This window comes from Moschus berezovskii, chromosome 16 (genome assembly GCF_049115385.1).
Source record: "Moschus berezovskii isolate FMDL1 chromosome 16, NW_MosBer_1.0, whole genome shotgun sequence".
Lineage (NCBI taxonomy): Eukaryota > Metazoa > Chordata > Mammalia > Artiodactyla > Moschidae > Moschus > Moschus berezovskii.
The window spans coordinates 69,444,632-69,464,230 of NC_142475.1; the positions used below are offsets into that span (position 1 = coordinate 69,444,632).

At 43.3% G+C, this 19,599-nt stretch overlaps 1 protein-coding gene across 1 annotated transcript in view; it reads right to left on the reverse strand.

Annotated features, from left to right (window-relative positions):
* DNAJC5B (DnaJ heat shock protein family (Hsp40) member C5 beta) overlaps positions 1-18,518 on the reverse strand; it is a 136,410-nt gene extending 117,892 nt beyond the window's left edge. Inside the window, exon 1 of the mRNA XM_055431904.2 lies at positions 18,217-18,518. The gene's annotated coding sequence lies outside the window, so the exon portion shown is untranslated. The remainder of the gene's footprint in view (positions 1-18,216) is intronic.
* Positions 18,519-19,599: the final 1,081 nt, after the last annotated feature.

A 19,599-nucleotide genomic window follows, 5' to 3' on the forward strand; every position in this document is an offset into this window, starting at 1 on the left:
CCATACACCACTTCTGACCTCCCCAGAGAGGGAAATGACTACTGACAGAAATGTGATCACGCTGCCAGACACATGGTGTCAGCTACACGAATTGTGAAACTGAAGTCTGCGGCCCTTTGATTCTGCCCCTGTGGTGTCAGGAAGTGAGTAAAGACAGCTGCTGGGAAGCTGGTGGAGAGGGGGGAAAAGTTAGCCTCTCAGGAAATTGGGGGAAAATTCTCTTCTTTAGGCTACCAGAAACTAGAAGAAAACGGTTCCTGTCTGAGGTGGGTGTAGACAGCCTCATGAGGTCAGTTCAGTTCTGTTCAGTCACTCGGACATGTCCAGCTCTTTGTGACCCCATGGACTGCAGCATGCCAGCCTTCCCTGTTCATCACCCACTCCTGGAGTTTGCTCAAACTCATGTCCATTGAGTTGGTGATGCCATCCAACCATCTCATCCTCTGTCTTCCCCTTCTCCTCATGCCTTAATCTTTCTCAGCATCAGGGTCTTTTCCTCATGAGATACCTTCTTACGATTCTCCAGCAGCATGACTAGGAGGTGGAAGCTGTCCTTCAGTATCCTTTCCCACTCTTGTTTAGAGCAGCAAAGAGACCCAAGCATAGTCACAGAGTTGATAAGCTGTCAGGATCTGTAAAAGTCACATTTACTCTTTAACAGATCCCTCTTACCCAGACAGAATTACTGTTCTCTTTGGAAATTATTTTAATCAAGTCTTTTTTTTTTCAACTTCAAGTCATAAACAGATCAAACTAGCTCAAGCAAAACAGCATGATTTTTAAATAAGGATTCTGGGGTATCTTATAAAGCTGACAATCAAGAAAGTGAGTCTTGTGAGTAACCGAAATGAGGAATTGGCTATTACAGTAAAAACTGAAGCCAAATCTGAGCAGTGTGGGTTCGTATTGATGTTTTCCTATAATTGCTAATGCCAGTAGTCCAGGAGACCAAATTCTAGACTTGTCAAATACCAGCTATATCCAGCTTCTCTTTCTCCCTGAAACTGACCTTCCCACCACTTTCTATGCAGGAAACCAACCTGGACTTGTCCTCTACACTTGGCAGCTGCTGGCGGAACCAGATGAGGATATATGATCCAAGAGCAGTTTACCCACTGCTGGCCAAAACCCACGAGATGGGTCACCGAGAAGGTCTCGTCCGAGTAGTATCAATGGTAGTTGTTGTTTAGTCACTAAGTCAGGTCTGACTCTTTTGAGACCCCATGGACTGCAGCCCATGAGGCTCCTCTGTCCATGGGATTCTCCAGGCAAGAATACTGGAGTGGGTTGCCATTGCCTTCTCCAGGGCATCTTCCCCACCTAGGGATCGAACCTGCATCTCCTGCATTGCAGGCAGATTCTTTACCACTGAGCCACCAGAGAAACCCTCAATGGTAGTTAGTCAATCCAGTTAATTTAGATTCCTCTGGATGGTGGAAAATACGGAAAGATTTGCCAGTGAGTGATAAAGAGGGACACAGATACCTTAGCTAAGAGACCATGTTGGCTCAGAGAGGTGGAGAGAGTCACTGGCCTCTAGAAACGTCTTGCCTCATTCTAGTTTACAGGTGCCTGTGTTAATTTGCTGGAGAAGGCATTGGCACCCCTCTCCAGTACTCTTGCCTGGAAAATCCCATGGATGGAGGAGCCTGGTGGGCTGCAGTCCATGGGGTTGCTAAGAGTCGGACACGACTGAGCGACTTCACTTTCATGCACTGAAGAAGGAAATGGCAACCCACTCCAGTGTTCTTGCCTGGAGAATCCCAGGGACCGGGGAGCCTGGTGGGCTGCCGTCTATGGGGTCACACAGAGTCGGACACGACTGAAGTGACTTAGCAGAAGCAGTATCAGTGTTAGTTTGCTAGGGGTGCTATAAGAAGGCACCACCGACTGAGTGGCTTAAATAGCAGATATTTATTTTGTCTCAATTTTGGAGGCTAGAAGTCTCGTAGCAAAGTGTTGGCAAGTTTGGTCTCTCCTTGGCTCACAGATGACTGTCTTCTCCCAGTATCTCCACAGAACTCTCCCTCTGTGCGTGTCTGTGTTCTAATCGCTTCTTATCAGGATACCAGTCAGACTGAATTGGGGCTCATGTAATGAATTCATTTTAACCTAGTTACCTCTTTAAAGATCTGTCTCCAAATGCAGTCACATTCTGAGGTATCGGGGTTAGAATTTCAACATACAAATGCGAGGAGACCCAATTCAGTCCATACCAATGCCACCTCCCTTTTTTTGCAGAGTCCTGAATAAGTCTATACAATGAAAAGAACCTAAGAAACTGTATTAGCACTCTCTGTTCTAATCAGCAGAAAACCCAGTTCAAACAGTTTTTAGGAAAAAGGACTCAGGCAATTGAGAAGTCAGAAGTATCACTAACTTTAAGTACATCTGAACCCAGAACTCAGATAACATCCTTTGATTGGTTAGGATCCTGGCAGGAAATACATGGCTCCATCCAATCAGGTTTTATCCACTGAACAGGGTTGCAGCCTCCTTTTACTCCCGACTCTGTCTCTGCCACTGTCAATGATTCTGACACCCTATCTCTGACAGAAAGCAAAGTGATCTGGACCCTGCAGAAAGCAAAGTTATCAGATGAACCGTAAAACAAAGGAAGATTACACTAAGTTTAACTCTAAAGATTTGAATTCCAATCCCAAAGAAAGGCAATGCCAAACAATGTTCAGACTACTGCACAATTGCACCATCTCACATGCTAGCAAAGTAACGCTCAAAATTCTCCAAGCCAGGCTTCAACAGTATGTGAACTATGCACTTCCAGATGTTCAAGCTGGATTTAGAAAAGGCAGAGGAACCAGAGGTCAAATTGCCAACATCTGTTGGATCATCAAAAAAGCAAGAGAGTTCCAAAAAAATATCTACTTCTGCTTTATTTACTACGCCAAAGCCTTCGACTATGTGGATCACAACAAACTGTGGAAAATTCTTAAAAACATGGGAATACCAGGCCACCTTACCTGCCCCCTGAGAAATTTTTATGCAGGTCAAGAAGCAACAGTTAGAACTGGACATAGAACGACAAACTGGTTCCAACTCAGCAAAGGAGTATGTCAAGGCTGTATATCATCACCCTTCTTATTTAACATATGCAGAGTACATCATGTGAAATGCTGGGCTGGATGAAGCACAAACTAGAATCAAGATTGTCAGAAGAAATATCAATAACCTTAGATATGCAGATGACACCACCCTTATGGCAGAAAGTGAAGAAGAACTAAAGAGCCTCTTAATGAAAGCGAAAGAGGAGAGTGAAAAAGTTGACTTAAAACTCAACATTCAAAAAACTAAGATGATTGCATCTGGTCCCATCATTTCATGGCAAATAGATGGGGAAACAATGGAAACAGCGAGAGACTATTTTCTTGGGCTCCAAAATCACTGCAGATGGTGACTGCAGCCATGAAATTAAAAAACGCTTGCTCCTTGGAAGAAAAGCTATGACCAACCTAGATAGCATATTAAAAAGCAGAGACATTACTTTGCCAACAAAGGTCTGTCTACTCAAAGCTATGGTTTTTTAGAGGTCACGTATGAATGTGAGTGTTGGACTATAAAGAAGGCTTAGCACTGAAGAATTAATGCTTTTGAAGTGTGGTGTTGGAAAAGACTCTTGAGAGTCACTTGGACTGCAAGGAGATCCAACCAGTCCATCCTAAAGGAAATCAGTCCTGAATATTCACTGGAAGGACTGATGCTGAAGCTGAAACTCCAATACTTTCGCCCCCTGATAGGAAGAAATGACTCATTGGAAAAGACCCAGATGCTGGGAAAGATTGAGGGCAGGAGGAGAAGGGGACGACAGAGGATGAGATGGTTGGATGGCGTCACCAACTCGATGGACATGAGTTTGAGTAAGCTCCAGGAGTTGGTGATGGACAGGGAAGCCTGGCATGCTGCAGTCCATGGGGTTGCAAAGAGTTGGACATGACTGAGCAACTGAACTGAACTAAACTGAAAGTTTTGAAGACTCTAAAGAAAAATAGCAAAATGACCACAGTTCAGAAGGCTTTGACTCACATTAACAAGAATGGAATGAAAAGTATTGATTTCTTTTTTGGTAAAAACATGTTTTAAAAAATTGGAAAGATTTGAATCTTTGAAATGAAATTGAGCAAGAAAGAAAAAAAGGGTATTTAATCACAAGGTATATTGAAGTAGCAGTTCAGTTCAGTTCAGTTCAGTCGCTCAGACGTGTCCGACTCTTTGCGACCCCATGAATCACAGCACGCCAGGCCTCCCTGTCCATCACCAACTCCCAGAGTTCACTCAAACTCATGTCCATCGAGTCGGTGATGCCATCCAGCCATCTCATTCTCTGTCGTCCCCTTCTCCTCCCGCCCCCAACCTTTCCTAGCATCAGAGTCTTTTCCAGTGAGTCAACTCGTCACATGAGGTGGCCAAAGTATTGCAGTTTCAGCTTTAGCATCAGTTCTTCCAATGAACACCCAGGATTGATCTCCTCTAGAATGGACTGGTTGGATCTCCTTGCAGTACAAGGGAGAGCAAGTAACAATTAACAGTGGGTCTTCGTTACCATCTCTAGGCCTACAAGAATGAAGCAAGTACAGATACTGGAACCTGAAGCTACTAAGTTGTAGGAACAGGTCCCTTGACAGAGCCATAGCCTTCAGTAGAGATAGCCAACCTGAGAGGATCCTACATAAAGAGACTGCTAAATAAATAACCTAATATCTGATCTCCTGACAATACTCCCATCTTGAAGCCAGAGGGGAAGAAAGCTGGACAGAGTCCATTTTGTCAGCTGGTGGAGAGAAGGAGAGAGATCTAGGGGCAAATGGAAGATAACTAACAGCACTTGGTCTCCTTCTTCATCCTCTGTGTTGGTGTCTTTCTGGGCAGGGTCTCAGCTCAACGCCCTTACAGCTTTCAATCTGTGGGAAGAAAGCTTCTCTTGCACAAGTTTTTTCAGAAGCCCAGAATTTAGTCTCATTAGCCTGCTTGTATCACCCAATTTGTCTCTAATTCAATCACTGTGGCCAAAGCACAGCTGAGCAGATCATTATCACCCGAATAACCTAGAGCTGTGAGAGTGGGATCAACCCCATAGGAATACATAGTGTCCAATGGGAGAGCATAGCTCCCCCAAAGGAAAATTCAGATGTTGTTAACAGAAGAAGGCTAGACAGGTGAGAATAGCCGATGAGCACTACAGTACCCAGATGATTCATAGGCCAGTTCAGTTCAGTTCAGTTCAGTCGCTCAGTCGTGTCTGACTCTTTGCGACCCCATGAATCACAGCACGCCAGGCCTCCCTGTCCATCAGCAACTCCCAGAGTTCACTCAAACCCATGTCCATCGAGTCGGTGATGCCATCCAGCCATCTCATTCTCTGTCATCCCCGTCTCCTCCTGCCCCCAATCCTTCCCAGCATCAGAGTCTTTTACAGTGAGTCAACTTGTCGCATGAGGTGGCAAAGTATTGGAGTTTCAGCTTTAGCATCAGTTCTTCCAGTGAACACCCAGGATTGATCTCCTTTGGAATGGACTGGTTGGATCTCCTTGCAGTCCAAGGGACTCTCAAGAGTCTTCTCCAGCACCACACTTCAAAAGCATCAATTTTTCGGCGATCAGCTTTCTTCACAGTCCAACTCTCACATCCATACATGACCACGGGAAAAACCAGGCCTTGACTAGACAGACCTTTGTTGGCAAAGTAATGTCTCTGCTTTTTAATATACTATCTAGTTTGGTCATAACTTTCCTTCCAAGGAGTAAGCGTCTTTTAATTTCATGGCTGCAATCAGCATCTACAGTGATTTTGGAGTCCCAAAAAATAAAGTCTGACACTGTTTCCACTGTTTCCCCATCTATTTCCCATGAAGTGATGGGATCAGATGCCATGATCTTTGTTTTCTGAATGTTGAGCTTCAAGCCCACCTTTTCACTCTCCTCTTTTACCTTCATCAAGAGGCTTTTTAGTTTCTCTTCACTTTCTGCCATAAGGGTGGTGTCATCTGCATATCTGAGTTTATTGATATTTCTCCTGGCAATCTTGATTTCAGCTTGTGCTTCTTCCAGCCCAGTGTTCCTCATGATGTACTCTGCATATAAGTTAAATAAGCAGGGTGACAATATACAACCTTGACGTACTCCTTTTCCTTTTTGGAACCAGTCTGTTATTCCATGTCCAGTTCTAACTGTTGCTTCCTGACCTGCATATAGGTTTCTCAAGAGGCAGGTCAGGTGGTCTGGTATTCCCATCTCTTTCAGAATTTTCCACAGTTTATTGTGATCCACACAGTCAAAGGCTTTGGCATAGTCAATAAAGCAGAAATAGATGTTTTTCTGGAACTCTCTTGCTTTTTCCATGATCCAGCGGATGTTGGTAATTTGATCTCTGGTGCCTCTGCCTTTTCTAAAATCTGCTTGAACATCTGGAAGTTCACAGTTCACATACTGCTGGAGCCTGGCTTGGAGAATTTTGAGCATGACTTTACTAGCGTGTGAGATGAGTGCAATTGTGCGGTAGTTTGAGCATTCTTTGGCATTGCCTTTCTTTGGGATTGGCATGAAGACTGACCTTTTCCAGTCCTGTGGCCACTGCTGAGTTTTCCAAATTTGCTGGCATATTGAGTGCAGCACTTTCACAGCATCATCTTTCAGTATTTGAAATAGCTCAACTAGAATTCCATCACCTCTACTTGCTTTATTTGTAGTGATGCTTTCTAAGGCCCACTTGACTTCACATTCCAAGATGTCTGGCTCTAGGTGAGTGATCATGCCATCGTGATTATCTGGGCCGTGAAGATCTTTTTTGTACAGTTCTTCTGTGTATTCTTGCCACTTCTTAATATCTTCTACTTCTGTTAGGTCCATGTCATTTCTGTCCTTTATCGAGCCCATCTTTGCATGAAATGTTCCCTTGGTATCTCTAATTTTCTTGAAGATATCTCTTGTCTTTCCTTTTCTGTTGTTTTCTTCTATTTCTTTGCATTGATCACTGAGGAAGGCTTTCTTATCTCTCCTTGATATTCTTTGGAACTCTGCATTCAGATGCTTATATCTTTCCTTTTCTCCTTTGCTTTTCACCTCTCTTCTTTTCACAGCTATTTGTAAGGCCTCCTCAGATAGCCATTTTGCTTTTTGCATTTCTTTTCAATGGGGATGGTCTTGGTCCCTGTCTCCTGTACAGTGTCACGAACTTCCGTCCATAGTTCATCAGGCACTCTATCTATCAGATCTAGTCCCTTAAATCTATTTTTCTCTTCCACTGTATAATCATAATGTATGTGATTTAGGTCATATCTGAATGGTCTAGTGGTTTTCCCTACTTTCTTCAATTTAAGTCTGAATTTGGCAATAAGGAGTTCATGATCTGAGCCACAGTCAGCTCCTGGTCCTGTTTTTGCTAACTGTATAGAGCTTCTCCATCTTAACTGAAAATAATGTAATCAATCTGATTTTGGCATTGCCCATCTGGTGATGTCCATGTGTAGAGTCTTCTCTTGTGTTGTTGGAAGAGGGTGTTTGCTATGACCAGTGCGTTCTCTTGGCAAAACTCTATTAGCCTTTGCCCTGCTTCATTCCATGCTCCAAGGCCAAATTTGCCTGTTACTCCAGGAGTTTCTTGACTTCCTACTTTTGCATTCCAGTCCACTATAATGAAAAGGACATCTTTTTTGGGTGTTAGTTCTAAAAGATCTTGTAGGTCTTCATAGAACCGTTCAACTTTGGCTTCTTCAGTGTTACTGGTTGGGGCATAGGCTTGGATTACTGTGATATTGAATGGTTTGCGTTGGAAATGAACAGAAATCATTATGTCATTTTTAAGATTGCATCCAAGTACTGCATTTCAGACTCTTTTGTTGACCATGATGGCTACTCCATTTCTTCTAAGGGATTCCTGCCCACAGTAGTAGATATAATGGTCATCTGAGTTAAATTCACCCATTCCAGTCCATTTTAGTTCACAGATTCCTAGAATGTCGACGTTCACTCTTGCCATCTCCTGTTTGACCACTTCCAATTTGCCTTGATCATGGACCTAACAGTCCAGGTTCCCATGCAATATTGCTCTTTACAGCATTGGACCTTGCTTCTATCACTAGATGACCAGCTGCAGTGGCACAGACGTGAGACACTGGCTCCAGTGCAACCGTCCAGGAGCAGAAGCATGGCCGAAAGGAGCTATCCCACGCCCGAGGTCAGGGGCGGCGGCCGAGAGGAGCTACCCCACATCCAAGAGGCGGTGGCTACGCGGGCGCAGGAGGGCTGAAAGGAGCTACTCCACGTTCAAGGTCAGGAGGGGCGGTCTTGAGGAGATACCCCTTGTCCAAGATAAGGTACAGCGGCTGCACTTTGCTGGAGCTGCTGTGAAGAGATATCCCACGACCAAGGTAAGAAAAACCCAAATAAGACGGTCGGTATTGCGAGGGGGCATCAGAGGGCAGACACATTGAAATCATAATCACAGAAAACTAGTCGATCTGATCACATGGACCACAGCCCTGTCTAACTCAATGAAACTAAGCCATGCTGTGTGGGGCCACCCAAGATAGGCGGGTCATGGTGGAGAAGTCTGACAGAATGTGGTCCACTGGAGAAGGGAATGGCAAACCACTTCAGTATACTTGCCTTGAGAACCCCATGAACAGTATCAAAAGGCAAAATGATAGGATACTGAATGAGGAATTCCCCAGGTCGGTAGGTGCCCAGTATGCTACTGGAGATCAGTAGAGAAATAACTCCAGAAGGAATGAAGGGATGGAGCCAAAGCAAAACCAATACCCAGATTCATAGGCCAGCCCTCGGTAAAAATGTAATGACTAATTACATTGATTGGATGCAGTATGTTTTGAGAACAATTCATTGCAGATAGTCAGAGGTCAGTAAACATTTGCAAAAATCTGTTGGCCTATAAATGTTCATAACCTATGCATGCATGCTAAGTTGCTCAGTTGTGTCTGACTCTTTGCGACCCCATGGACTGTAGCCCGCCAGGCTCGTCTATCCGTGGGATTCTCTAGGCAAGAATACTGGAGTTGAGTTGCCATTTCCTTCTCCAGAGGATCTTCTAATCCAGGGATCGAACCTACATCTCTTATGTCTCCTGCATTGGCAGGTGGGTTCTTTACCACGAGTGCCACCTAGGAAGCCCCTCATAACCTATGGACAGAATTACTTTGCAAATGACTAGAGGACATTTCTGAATCCAGAGGATGTTTTTTCCACTTCCAGTCTCTGTAGTCATCCTTATATGAATATTCTTGTTTGTTGAAATCTGTATTTACACCCCAAACACTGTCTCTCTTCAGTGATCTGAATTATTTTGTAAACCCTGCTTATGTCTTTTCATTAGACCACAGTCTTGAGAATTTTTGGCTTGTTTACACACATGAGTCTTTTTTAAAGACTCATTTAGCAAAAGATCATCATGAAAGAGGCAGTAAACTAAGTGAATAGTTTAAATTTAACTGTTAATGAGGCTTCTTTGTTTCTGCCTATTAAAGATGACTGTCAGTGTTGCTAAGAGCTATTTATTAAGCTGATAAAAAGTGAATAAAGTCAAGCTGCCTTTATCTGATCTCAAAGGTGAGCTTGTAAAATTAATTCTTCTGATGTTTGCTTGTCATTCAAGCATAACTTCTTCTATCCACACCCACTGATTTTCTTGTTCAGCTCCAGTAAACTTTTGGCAGTAGTTCTGTCAATGGCTCTTGGGATAAGAAACCCTACCAGTAGGGTCTAAGCAACATTTTGCAAGGAGGGAGAGCAGGAATCCAGATTGCTCTGACACTGAAAATCAAAGAATTTCCAAAATATAAGAATCACTATTTTTAGAGTTTTAATGCCACTGAAAGTTCCATAAAGTTTCTCTTTTATGTCCCTTTATTCTAGAGAGCAATGATTTTAGTGATCCAGTCCATAAATATTTATGCAGTGGACACAAGAAGCATGGACCCCACTTTAATTGAGCAATCTCCTGTAGAGGATCCCCAAATACTTTGCCCATCCAATACGAAGAGCCAACTCATTGGAAAAGACCCTGATGCTGAGAAAGACTGAGGGCAGGAGGAGAAGAGGGCAACAGAGGATGAGATGGTTGGATGGCATCACTGACTTGATGGATATAAGTTTGAGCAAGCTCCAGGAGTTGGTGATGGACAGGGAAGCCTGGCATGCTAAAGTCGATGGGGTCACAAAAAGTCGGACACAACTTAATGACCGAATGAATACATGGATGATGGGGTGGCCCATGGGGTCTACAGATAAATTCGTGCAGGGTGTTGCACCCACTGCCCAATCATTCTTGCACAGGACACACCAGGGAGAGTAGGAGAGAAAGCCTAAAGTTATGAAGCAACCATCTTTCCATTACCTATGCCAACAGAGGCAAACAACAATATGAAGAGCTCCTCAAACTTCACACATTCAATTTTGGAATACATGATACACAGCAGGAAAGGGAGATTTAACTTCTTATCTCTCTCATAGACATTTCATCTGTCTAAATCCCTGCCTCTTTAAGCCTTTCTGACCATTCCAGATCAGAGTGATCTTATCATCCCCTTTCTCTCAAAACCTGTGGTCCTCAGACCTGACTGTATACTCTCTCTCACAGTATGGATCTGATTTTTGGGTGTCCCCCTATGCTCCTTCATGGCAAGGGCCAAATTGAATGCTTTTTTACATCCCCTACAGCCTAAATTCTGGGGTAAAACAGGAGCTGTATAATCACAGGCTAAAATAACAGAAATGCTTTGCTCAGGTTAATATTAAACTTAGTTTGCATTCTCAGTCCATAAACCACTCAGTAATTAGAGGGTCATTTGTACAGAAGCAGCCTTAAATGTAACAGCAATGAAAAAGATCTTGTCTGGTGGCTGGAGGAAGTAGAGCAACCTAATAAAAATCTAATGAATTGAGTCCAACCTAACCCAAAGAATATTAAAGCTGAAACAGTTTGTACAAAAATCTTTTGGTCCACATTTCACAGAAAGGAAACCAAGGTCCTTAGAGGCTGTGGCTTGCTCAAGGTTACCTTGAATTAGTAATAGAAGCCAGACCAATAACTACAGTTCTGGACCAAGTTATTGGGTGAAGAGTCAAGTTAGGAATCGGTTAGATTCAACTTTGTGTTTTCCAAGTCATCATAATAGCAAACATTTTTCAAACCCTTTTTATTGTTCCTGGAACTGTATCATATCCTTCTTAGATAGTAACACATTACTTCATTTAATCTTCACAACCCATCTGAAGGAGACACTGGATCAGCCAGAGTTCCTCCTGAGGAACAAAACCAGTAGGAGACAGATATCAAGAAATATGTTTATTAGAGAAATGCAAATCAAAACAATGAGATACCACCTTACACCTGTCAGAATGGCTATCATCAAAAAGTATACACATAATAAATGTTGATGAGCATGTGGAGAAAAGGGAACCCTAGTACATGGTTGGTGGGAATGTAGATTGATGCAGCCACTGCAGAAAACATTACAAAGGTTCCTCAAAAAACTAAAACTAGAGCTACCATATGATCCATCAATTCCACTCCTGGGTATATATCCAAAGAAAATGAAAACACTAATTTGAAAAGATACATGTACCCCAGTGTTCAGAGCAGCATTATTTTCAGCAGCTGAAATAAGGAAGCAACTCAAATGACCATGAACAGATGAATGGATAAAGGTGTGGCATATATAAATACACACACACACACACATATACATCTATAATGGAATATTACTCAGCCATAAAAAGAAGGAATTTCTGCCATTTGTATCAATGTGGATTGACCCAAAGAATATTGCACTTAGTAAAATAAATCAGACAGAGAAAGACAAATTCACTATGATATCACTTACATGTAAAATCTAAAAAATAATACAAATGAATGGACATACAAAACATACTCACAGAAAGAGAACAAGCTAGTGGTTACCAGTGGAGAGAAAGAAGGGGACAGGACAAATTAGGGGTATGGGGCTCAGAGATATCTGAGTATAAAATAGATAAACAATAAGGATATATTGTTTGGCACAGGGAGTTATAGCCATTATCTTGTAATACATTTTAATGGAGTAGAATCAACCAGTCCATTCTAGAGGAGATCAATCCTGGGTGTTCATTGGAAGGACTGATGCTAAAGCTGAAACTCCAATACTTTGGCCACCTCATGCAACGAGTTGACTCACTGGAAAAGAGTCTGATGCTAGGAGGGATTGGGGGTGGGAGGAGAAGGGGACGACAGAGAATGAGATGGCTGGATGGCATCACCGACTTGATGGACATGAGTTTGAGTGAACTCCAGGAGTTGGTGATGGACAGGGAGGCCTGGCGTGCTGTGATTCATGGGGTCGCAAAGAGTCGGACACGACTGAGCGATTGAACTAAACTGAACTGACAATCTATAAAAATACTGAGTCATTATGCTGTACACCTGAAACTATATTTCAGTTTTGAAAAGAGATTTGTTGCAATTGGTTTACATGATTTGGGGAGCTAACTAGGAGAATCCAAAACCCATAGGGAAACGTAGCCTAGGGTTTGGGGACAGAACAAAACTGCTGTCCACAAGTAGACTTTCTTCTTCTTCAAGGAAGCCTCAGTCTTACTCTTTTATTTTTTAAATTTTATTTGTATTATTTTTTAACACTAAAAACATTTTGTATTGGAGTATAGCTGATTAACAGTGTTGTAATAGTTTCAGGTGAACAAGGAAGGGACTCAGCCATGCATATACACGTATCCATTCTCCCCCAAACTCCCTTCCCATCCAGGCTGGCACACAACATTGAGCAGAGTTCCCTGTGCTATACAATAGGTCTTTGCTGGTTATCCATTTGAAATATAACAGTGTGTACATGACCATCCTGAAGTCCCTAACTATCCCTTCCCCCTGACAACTGTAAGTTCATTTTCTAAGTCTGTGAGTCTCTTTTTGTTCTGTAAATTCATTTGTATCATTTCTTTTTAGATTCCACATATAAGGGATGTCATATGATATTTGTCCTTCTCTGTCTGACTTATTTCACTCAGTATGACACTCTCTAGGTCCACCCATATTGCTCCAAATGGCCTTATTTCATTCTTTTTAATGGTCTTAGCCCTACTTTTAAGTCTCTTCAATACCTTCTGGGGGTGTGTCTAATTCACCACCACGACCCTCTCCTGCTCTGACTCCTATCTGCTGGAAGTTTGGTTCACTTTCTTAGCCAGACAAAGGAGGACACATTGGTTGATTATGGCTCTTGCTCTGTTATGTTTTCCCTACCTCATCTGAATTCAGATCTCTTTGCTAAAAAAAGTATTTCATGCCTTCATGAAATAATTGTAAAAAATGGTCTTGTGTGCAGACACTCTGTGAGCATATTCCCCTAAACTCACTGTCCTACTTCTTCCTAGAATATTGAAGGTTTTCCACAAGGGCAAGAGGATTGGACCTGCTGGAATTATTTTGTCTCCCATGACTTGAGTGGGGCAAAAAGCGAGTTGATTACCACTTTCGTGTTTTCATGATAAGGGCAATCACAATGCCAGGTCCAAAAACCAAGTGGTACCCCTTGATGTTACAGTTTATCTGTCCAAACTTGAAACCCACCATTTTAGAAGAACTTCATGGCCTTGACATGAATGGCATCAAGTGAAAACATTACTTTTTTTTTCCATTGGAAAGTCACAACTGCATGTTTTTTCTGTACTACCCACCCGGCATCCTTAAATACATCTCATGATTGCATCTCTACACCTCATCCAGGGGCAGCTGGGGAAAAAAAAATAGACTCTAAATCTCACAGATCCTAGGCATCTCCACCGTGTGGTCTCACACACGAGCCCTTTGTGGCTATCTTGTCTCCATCCCATTCTCACTGTCCCAAACCTCTCACTATGTCCCTCTACCCAGCTCCAGCCTCTTCACCTTACTCTCAGCAGGTGCCCTTGCCAACTCCTTTGCAGAGAACTTGAAGGTCATCAGACAGAAACTCCCTCAACATCCTGGCTGATCGCCCCCTGCTTTCCCACTAAAACCTTCCTATATCTGACTTTCCTTCCTTCCTTCCCCCACTCTCAGAAGTAGGAGCATCCCTTCTTCTTCTCTTGTTCCAGGTGAATCCCTCCATCTGTTCTCACCCATCCCCTTCTCTATCATTTCCTTTCTGGAATTGTAGACCTTTTTTCATAAGATCCTACCCAAGAGCCTGTAAAGAGGTCCACGGCTTGCCCATCAGGAAGGAAGAGAGGGAAGGAGAGAGGAAGAGGAGAAGGGAGGAGGAGGGGACAGACTCCTCGAGCTGTTGCTCCACCTCCCGTCCTCAGACAGTCGTCCTCACGTGTCCAGTTTCTCATCTTTCCCTAACTGTGAGCACACTGAAGTTTGCCTTTTGCCTCCATCATTTTGCTAAAGATGCTTTTGCTAAGGCTGCCAGTGACCTCCCAATTGCCAAATCCAATGGATGATTTCCATTCCTTATCAAACTCACCAACTCCCTTGCAGAGAACTTGAAGGTCATCAGATAGAAACTCCCTCAGCATCCTGGCGGATCACCCCTGGCTTTCCCATGTCCCATGATTATGGGACACCTGGCACTGTCTCCTTAAAAAAATGCTTCCTAATCTCCAGGACAGCACCCAGCCCTGGTTCTCTTCCACCTCCTGAGAGATTCTCACCAGAACCCTTCATTGACTTTCTCCTTCCATCTGCTCCCCAGGCTCTATCCTGACTCTTATTTTCTTCTCACTTTGTACCTCTTCCAGTGATGTCCAGGCCTTACCAGGACCTTTAATGACTCCTTCCTCTCAGTGGCAGAGATAATTAGAACTTATCTGCAACAATTCCCTACAGCTCAGGGAATTTCTCTAGGCAACACCTTTCACCCACCGCTTAGAACTTTCTTCTCTTGTTTGGTTTCCATCCCACTCCCTGGTATAGGATCCCTGCGCTCTGTGCTCATGCAAAACCTCTTTGCATGCATGACTTATTTAGATGATCAGCCTGGCTTTTGAGTCTACTATAACAAGAACAGAATTATTAATGCATGAATCCTTCCAACCTTTCACCTCCTTCTGTCTTCTAAAAGGATCCTGACTTCGCAGGTTTCATTTCTTCTCCTCCCTCAGCCCCCAGAGAAACCTCCTCTGCCTTACCAGACTCATCTTTGGGGAATTTGTGATGTAGAATAAGGAGGAAGTGGGAGGGAGATAGGAACAGGAGATGCAGAAACTGGGGTGGGGGAAGGCTTTTCAGGACATGTATGAGGGTTGGAGGAGTTTGTGATAAGACAGAGACATAAATGGGAAAGAGATGGGGATTATAAGAGGTACTACTGTGGTCTGTTTTCATTCAAAATATTACAGAAATGAAAGTGAATAATTTGAATAGTTTGGATAGTACTTTTGGGTTTGGGCAGATTTTCCTTGATGGCAGTTTTGCTCTAAAGATGGGCTTCAGGGTTTCCCAAGTATACCACTCCTCCCCACAAGCCTCCACACTGAAGTACCAATTCCCCCTGGACACCACCCCACAACTCAGATGTCCTCATTTTCCCTTGAGGCCAACCTGTGTGAAAGAAAAGATCCAAGTGTTCATGTGGTCTTAGATATGACGTTCCGGGTTCCAGACCTGAATTTTCAAGTCAGTTCTCTCTTCTGAGCCCCAGACCAATACATTAAACTGTTTATAAAACATTTCATCCAACATTCGCAGAACTCTCACAGTCACCTTGTCCCAAAGTTGCCTCTTTGTCCTTATCATCTCTTCCTCTTAATGTTGCTCCTCTGAAGTCCCTCAGAAAGACAACAACCTCACCTGAGTCACCTGATTCAGAGACGTGGGTGTCATCCTTTCTTTGCTAAGACCTCTCGTCTAGATGGTCACCAGCCCTCTCCTGATTCTTAAAGGTATCAACACACTGAGCCACTTGATGCTTCTGAAACTCTTGAAGTTTCTAAGTTTTTCACATTATGCCATGGAGCGTTCTCTTGTGTTTGCCTTCAGCATCAATTTCCTACCTCCACTCTTCTGTTAAACATTAGATGATTCTTAAAGTTCATCTCTTTTTCAAAGCTTCCCTTGATTGCCCAACATGGATTGATCCTTTGTTTCCTTTATACTACCTTGAACTTACTGGTATTAAGGCAGATATCACAATGTATTGCAATTATTTTACTTATTCAACTATCTCTGCTCCTAGACAATGACATTCTTGAGGGAAAACACTATGTCTTATTACTGAGTCTCTATCACCCAGCGTGGCATCTGGTTTCTGGTAATAGCTCAATAGATAAACACTTATAATTCCACAAATGAATTAGCAATTAGTGTATGAGGTAGTCAGGAATTCAAATAAAAGATAGAAAAGATAGGCTTCCTGAAGTTAAATAGCTTGCCCAAACAGCTGCAAACTGAGGGAATAGAGTTTGATCTTGGCCCATTACTACAAAGCCCTTAACTTCTTTTTTAAACAATAATCACACTACCTCTTAGCTGTGGTCAAAGCCCTTCTTATACTTTAGGAAATTTTCTCTGCTGATAGTGATCATGTTTATCCCTTCATGGTGACTTTTCTGGAAGGGCATTTTCTTGGAGGTAACCCAGGGACATGAGAAGAATTTCAACCATTCTGTTTTCATTGAACATTTTTAATCTCATTTCTGAAGTTTTCCTCAGAAATTCAATTTTACAGCCATTTATTCTGCATTTATTTCACAAATTCTAGGTGTTGGTATTGTTGGAAAGTAGGTTGGAGTTGGGATGCCATAGTTCTGCCCATTGTCACTCACAGAACGATAGCCATCGACACCAAGGACACCTGAAGTAGAGGTAGGTGCAAGAGTTTATTTTGAAGAAAATTAAAGGATGCAGTATTGCTAGTTTTTTGCGGGGCAGCATTTATGTTCAATAAATCCATAGGACCTCCCTGTGGATTTCTCAGAAGTCAAGTCAAAGAATCACTGATGCCAATGAATATTCTTCTTTTGGGTTCATTTCTGTAACTGCAACCTATGGCAACGTAGATTGTGATGTCTGACATACTATCTCAGGGAAGAAAAAAGCAGCATTTGGAAATGCATACTATTTAAAAAGAACAAACAGTTGGCTTTCTCCAGTTGGAGGATATTGTGTTTCATTATGGTTATGGTTTTGTTTGCTTGGCCACAGTATCTCTTTTTTATTTCATCTGATAAAAATGTGAGAGTAATAGATGATTTTGAGTCATTTAAAATACTCTACCACTTTCCTACATTGTTCAGGGCATCTGAGTTCTTTATAAGTGGAACACAGGAGAGTTGTGGCACTGGTCAGAGTCACTACGGAATTTTAAAATAGGCATCCTCCCTTTCCTCCAAGGCGTCTTACAAAAATTCCATTGCCATATAGGCATTACTGTTTCCAATATTCAAGGACATGGGTGAAAGTGTACACTTTATCAGTGTAAATTGATTGAACTATTGATATTTAGGGGAAAGAGACAGCAGCTCACTTGCAGATGGAGTAATAGGGAGAAACATAATGGAGATTCTAGTTTGTTCTACTATCATTCTCTCAGGACTTTCTAAGCATCAGGCGCTGTGCTGCATGTTAGGGACACAGAGACTGAACTACCAAGCCTGGTGTGCATTCTCAAAACACTTCTGGAGGAGTAGGCAGTGACGGAAGCTGTACGCTGACCCCCGGTGAGGGCCACGGGGGCTACAAGTATGGAAACCCAGGAGTGCACGGAGGGGCACCTGCTGTAGAATAGGGGTGAAGGAAGACTCCCCAGAGGGGGCACCTGGGCTGGATCTTGAGGACAAACAGGAGATGGGCCAAGAAGAATATTAAAGGCAGAGAAGGAGATCTGCCTTTCATAAATGAAAGAGAGATGACAGGCTCCTTCAGGAAACTGTGAACATTTCAGAATGGATGAAGTAGAACTTTGAAGGCTGAGAGTGTGGAGGGCTAGTCCCGTGAAGTCTGTGGTAAGGGCTGGGGAGCAGATCAGGTGGGACAAAGGTATGAGCACCCAAAGGCGGGGGAGGGGTCCATGAGACAGCTTCCACAGCTTCCTGTCCAGCTACAGTTGAGCCGGATGTCTCTGGTGGGCAGTCTTTTTCTAGAAATGCCCACTTCCCGGAAACAGCCCTGAGTCATTGGCCCAGAGTTCACAGAGCTTGTTCCTTGGAGCTCAGGGATGCTAGGAGGAGAGAAATGAGCCCCCTCTCACCTCCCCCCATCCCAGGAAACACTTACCGGGAGCCTCTTGATCCCAAATGGGAACAGGCTTCCTAAGAAGTCACACACTGCAGGTCTCTGCTCTGTCATCAGCAGTTGAACAGCAGTGTTGTCCCAAGCTATGGAAGACCAGCTGCCTGCACCGCTGCATGACCACGTACCCACAGGGCAGGGACCAAGTACATAGTCTCTCCCAGCCCGTTGCTTCTGATAATTGCTTAGGAAACCCTCACAAGCGTATTAACTCTTTTGAACTATTGTTTAATGGTGATTGATTGATGCTCAATAAATATTTACAAATAATATTTACAATCGGTCTCTATGGTAAGGGGAAAACAAAAGCAAAGGACAAGAGAGAAAAAATGAAGGTGCAGAAATAATGTGGAAGAAGTAATCATTCATATTAACCCGTTGTTGTTGTTTAATCGCTGAGTCATCTGACTCTTCGTGACTCCAGAGACTATAGCCCACTAGGCTCCTCTGTTCATGGGATTTTCCCAGCAAGAATTCTGGAGTGGGTTGTCATTTCCTTCTCTGAGGGATCTTTCTGACCCAGGGATTGAACCTGCATCTCCTTCATTGGCAGGCAGATTCTTTACCACTGAGCCACCTGGAAAGTCCTATTAACTCATAGAATGCTTACTAAATCACAAGTCGTTGTCATAACACTTCCGTATATTATCTCACTTAATATTTACAATGATCTACGATATACATTATGATTTTCTCTCCTTAAAAAGTAAAAAGACCGAAGCTCAGAGAAGTTGAGTAACTTTGCTAAGGCCAGGGAAGTGGTTTTCCGACTCCACAGCAGGGATCTTGTTTGTTAAATCCAGCTTCTGGTGAGAGGGACAGGCTTGGGGGTTTCCCGGTAAAGCTTTGGTCACAGTTCGGACTTGAGTAAAAACAGCGGGAGAGTCTTCCTTCTGTTTCAGTAACTAAAGAATAAAGTTTAAATCTTGCTTATATGTAGTCCTAACACACAGGATGTCTGCGTGTGTGCATGCTAAGTCACTTCAGGTCTGTCCGACTCTGCGACCCCATGGACTGTAGCCTGCCAGGCTCCATTGTCCATGGGATTCTCCAGGTAAGAATATTGGATTGGGTTGCCTTGCCCTCTACATGGAGATCTTCCTAACCCAGGGATGGAACCTGGATTTCTTGTCTCCTGCATTGGCAGGTGAGTTCTTTACTACTAGTGCCACCTCAGTTCAGTTCAGTCGCTCAGTCATGTCCGACTGTTTGCGATCCCATGAATCACAGCACGCCAGGCCTCCCTGTCCATCACCAACTCCCGGAGGTCACTCAAACTCATGTCCATCGAGTCTGTGATGCCATCCAGCCATCTCATTCTCTGTTGTCCCCTTCTCCTACCACCCCCAATCCCTCCCAGCATCAGAG